Below are 3,798 nucleotides of genomic sequence, written 5' to 3'. Positions count from 1 at the left end.
GAGAAAAACACCCCACTACTCCCCCCCCACCAAGTTACTGCCGCCTCCCGGAGGAAAACCAGCCCCCCGCCCAGGTCAGCGCTTATTGGCTATATGGGCAGCGGTACCGAGCGCCTATTGGTCAACGTCAATGTCAGTCCGGGGCAGGCCGGCGCGCGCGAGTCGCCGCGGGTGTGTGTGTGTGGGGGGAACAGGGGGGCAGCAGATCCCGTAAATCGGGCGGCCGCGTAGTTGTTGCAGCCGCTGCCGCCGCCACATTCAACAGGCGGCTGCGCTGCGATCGCGCGGCCGCTGAGCCCTGAGCGGCCGGCGCCATCCGTCCGTCCTTCTACCCGCAGGTTCCTGTCAGCCCGAACGCCGCGCCCGCGCTGCCGGGCTCCGCGGCTCGGGCCTGCCGTCCAGTCGGCGCAGCGAACCCGGAGGTTCGTGGATGTTGATGGAGCCGCGAAGTTAAGTTCTGGGCTCGTCCTTCCACTCCGCCGAGCCTGCTGCTGCTGACCTGCGTCCGCTCGCGGCACCCGTCTCGGCTCCCCTCCAAATCTCGGACCGCCTCAGCCACCCCTTCCCCTCCACCCATCTCTTTTCGGGCTGCTGCTCCCCCGTCTTGGCTCTCCGGCGGCTGGGGGGAGGGGCGGGGGTCACCATGGCCGAAGCGCCCCAGGTGGTGGAGATCGACCCGGACTTCGAGCCGCTGTCCCGGCCGCGCTCGTGCACCTGGCCGCTGCCCAGGCCGGAGTTTAGCCAGTCCAACTCGGCCACCTCCAGGCCGGCGCCGTCGGGCGGGGCGGCCGCCAACCCCGACGCCCCAGCGGGCTTGCCGTCGGCTTCCGCGGCCGCTGTCGGCCCCGACTTCATGAGCAACCTGAGCTTGCTGGAGGAGAGCGAGGACTTCCCGCAGGCGCCCGGCTCCGTGGCGGCCGCCGCTGTCTCCCTCCGGGGCTTGTGAGGGGACTTCCGGGGACCGGAGGCGGGCTGCCTGCACTCGGCGCCGCCACAGCCCCCACCGCCCGGGCCGCTGCCTCAGCACCCGCCCGTGCCACCCGCCGCCGGGCCACTCGCGGGACAGCCGCGCAAGAGCAGTTGGGGGAACCTGTGGCCATCGAGAGCTCGGCCGAGAAGAGACTCACCTCTGCGAGTGGATGGTCAAGAGCGTGCCCTCTTCAAAGGATAAGGGCGACAGCAACAGTTCGGCGGGCTGGAAGGTGAGTGTCCCCGGGGGCGCGCGGTGGGGCGGGCGAGGGGCGGCTGTGCAGGTGTGTCCCGCCTGGCCGTGCAAGGCCAGGGACCAGCGTCTGCGGGGACAGCGCGTGAAGTGGCCGGAGTGCGGGACGTGCCCGGATTAGGCGGGACACTGGACTACGGGTGTGTGTGTGTGTGTGTGTGTGTACGCGCGCGCGCAGAGGAGTTAAAGTGGGACTGGGAAAAGGGCTTTTTTCTTTTGGCCCAGACCGTCCCCCAACAAAGTTAGGGGACATCAGCGAGGACAGCAAAGTTTGCCAGGTTAAAAAAAAATAGAGGGGTTCATTCGGAGAGGGTGCCCTTTCCCTCCCGGACCACCGATGGTGCGTTCCTCCCTAGCCTGAGACATGGAGCCCTTTCTGCCGCGCCAGGTCCACAAGGGCTTAATGAAGGGCCTCGAAGACCCTCCACCTGCAGCATGAGCCCCACAGGTGGAGGGACAGGCCGGCGGCGTCACGTGACGGCTGGGGGGACGGTCTGGGCCAGCCATGCAGGTTCTGGAGGATGATGCACATTTTGCTTTGGTTTGTTTCCCACCCCCAAGTGGCCAGGTGTGCCAAACTCAAGGTGAGCTTCTGAGACCCGTGCTGAAAGGATGGCCAATGCCTGCCCAACGCCGGTGCCTGGTCCATCTGGGCGACCATTCTTCCAAGTCCTTGGAAATGAACCTCCTTTAGCATGCTGGACTGTGCCTTACTTTAAAGGTAAAGGTAATGTTTGGGGGTTATTTGTAGTTTTGCTTCTCAAATGGCATTGTCAAGGTATTTTTCTTAAACTGGGAATATGCTTTCTTTTTCTTTTCAAGAATTTTGTAAAAAAAAAGTCTTTAAGGTTATATCCTATCATTAGGTCCTTGATCTGCTTGATTTTTTTTTTAATGGTCGGTCGTGGGGCTTGAACTCTGGGCCGGCCTGGGCACTGTCCCTCAGGTCTTCAGCTCAAAGCTAGTGCTCTATCACTTGAACCACAGATCCACTCCCGGTTTTCTAGTGGTTTATTGGCGATTAGAGTCTCATGGACTTTCCTGTCCCGGCTGGCTTTGAACTGCCATCCTCAGATCTCAACCTCCTGAGTAGTTAGGATTACAGGTGTGAGCCACTGGCGCCCGGCCACTGATTCTTTTTAAGAAATGAAAATATAATTGTATTTAAGACTTTGCTTAAGAGAGCCCTGTGTGCTCTGAATTAAGTTAGGACTGTGTCAGGAATTAGAGGACCTGCCTAAGCTCCCCAAAGCCCTGAAGCCCTTCCTTCCTTAGTAAGGCTTTGGGAGGGAAGGGACTGCCTTTGTTAAATGAGTTGGTGTTTCTGGTGTAATGAAAGTCAGTTGGTTCGAATTACAAAACAGCAAGTAAGTTTTCAGTTTGACTAAAAGGATAATTTTTTTTCTTTTTTGATCATGGGGCCAAACTCTGTGCCTGCTATCCCTCAGCTCTTCAGCTCAGAGCTAGCGCTCTACCACTTGAGCAACAGTGCCACTTCTGGCTTCTTCTGCTTATGTGGTGCTGAGGAATTGAACCTAGGGCCTCAGACATGCAAGGCAAGGACTCTACCACTGAGCTACCTTCCTAGCCCCTAAAAGGATATTTTAAGAAGAAACAGCCTGAACCATTCTAACTCATAACTAGTCAGTCTTCTGGTTAGAGCTTTCATAAAAATGAGTTACTTGTTAAAACCAAGTTTCACTCTCAGCTCATATGGGTTCCCTCTACCTAGAACATGCATAAATGGGATAATTTTTTGATGTATCTTTTTTTTATTGTGAAAATACTGTACAGAGGAGTTACAATTACATGAGCAAGATAATGAGTACATTTCTTATCAAGCATTGTAGCCTCCTCCTTTGTTTCCCCTTCCCATCCCTTCCCATCCTCCCCCTGCCCCCCCCCAATCCTCCCTGCCCCCCCATGAAAGTTGTAAATTTCATTTTCTTTCTTTTTATTGTGAAAATACTGTACAGAGGGGTTACAATTACATGGGCAAAATATTGAGTATATTTCTTATCAAGCATTGTAGCCTCCTCCTTTGTTTCCCCTTCCCATCTCTTCCCATCCTCCCCATGCCCCCACCAAATCCTCCCCGCTCCCCCCACCCCAGCACCAAAGTTGTAAAGTTCGTTTTCGACATAAGGATTTGTACATCTCATTGTTGCAATGGATCGGCCTGTATCCCTATTTAAACGACTTGTTTTTCCCCTTCCCCTCCACAAATTATACCGACATCAAATACAGTGAAAGCAGGGGTTATACTGTGGGGGAGGGACATACAAAGCAACAAAGAAATAATCTTATAAATGTGTTAGAAACAATCACATGAAAGGAAAAAACATTTGAATACATATCTTAGGGTTCATTTCCCTAACATCAACTTATGTGACCTTTTCTGCTTGACTCAGACATATATTAGATATTGCAAATAAGGGAAACCATGGGACCTATGTTTCTTTGAGCCTGGCTTACTTCACTTAATATAATTTTTTCCAAGTCTTTCCATTTCCTAACAAATGGGGCAATGTCATTCTTTCTGATGGAGGCATAGAATTCCATTGTGTATATATACC

General features: G+C 54.4%; 1 pseudogene; it reads left to right on the top strand.

Moving 5' to 3' along the window:
• The first annotated feature begins 270 nt into the window (after positions 1–270).
• LOC122112513 lies at positions 271–1,922 on the top strand (annotated as a pseudogene).
• The last annotated feature ends 1,876 nt before the right edge of the window (positions 1,923–3,798 follow it).

The sequence above is a fragment of the Dipodomys spectabilis genome, unplaced genomic scaffold, assembly GCF_019054845.1.
Source record: "Dipodomys spectabilis isolate Male_0828 unplaced genomic scaffold, ASM1905484v1 ptg000095l, whole genome shotgun sequence".
In the NCBI taxonomy this organism is placed as follows: domain Eukaryota; kingdom Metazoa; phylum Chordata; class Mammalia; order Rodentia; family Heteromyidae; genus Dipodomys; species Dipodomys spectabilis.
This window is presented reverse-complemented; position numbering and strand designations above follow the sequence as displayed.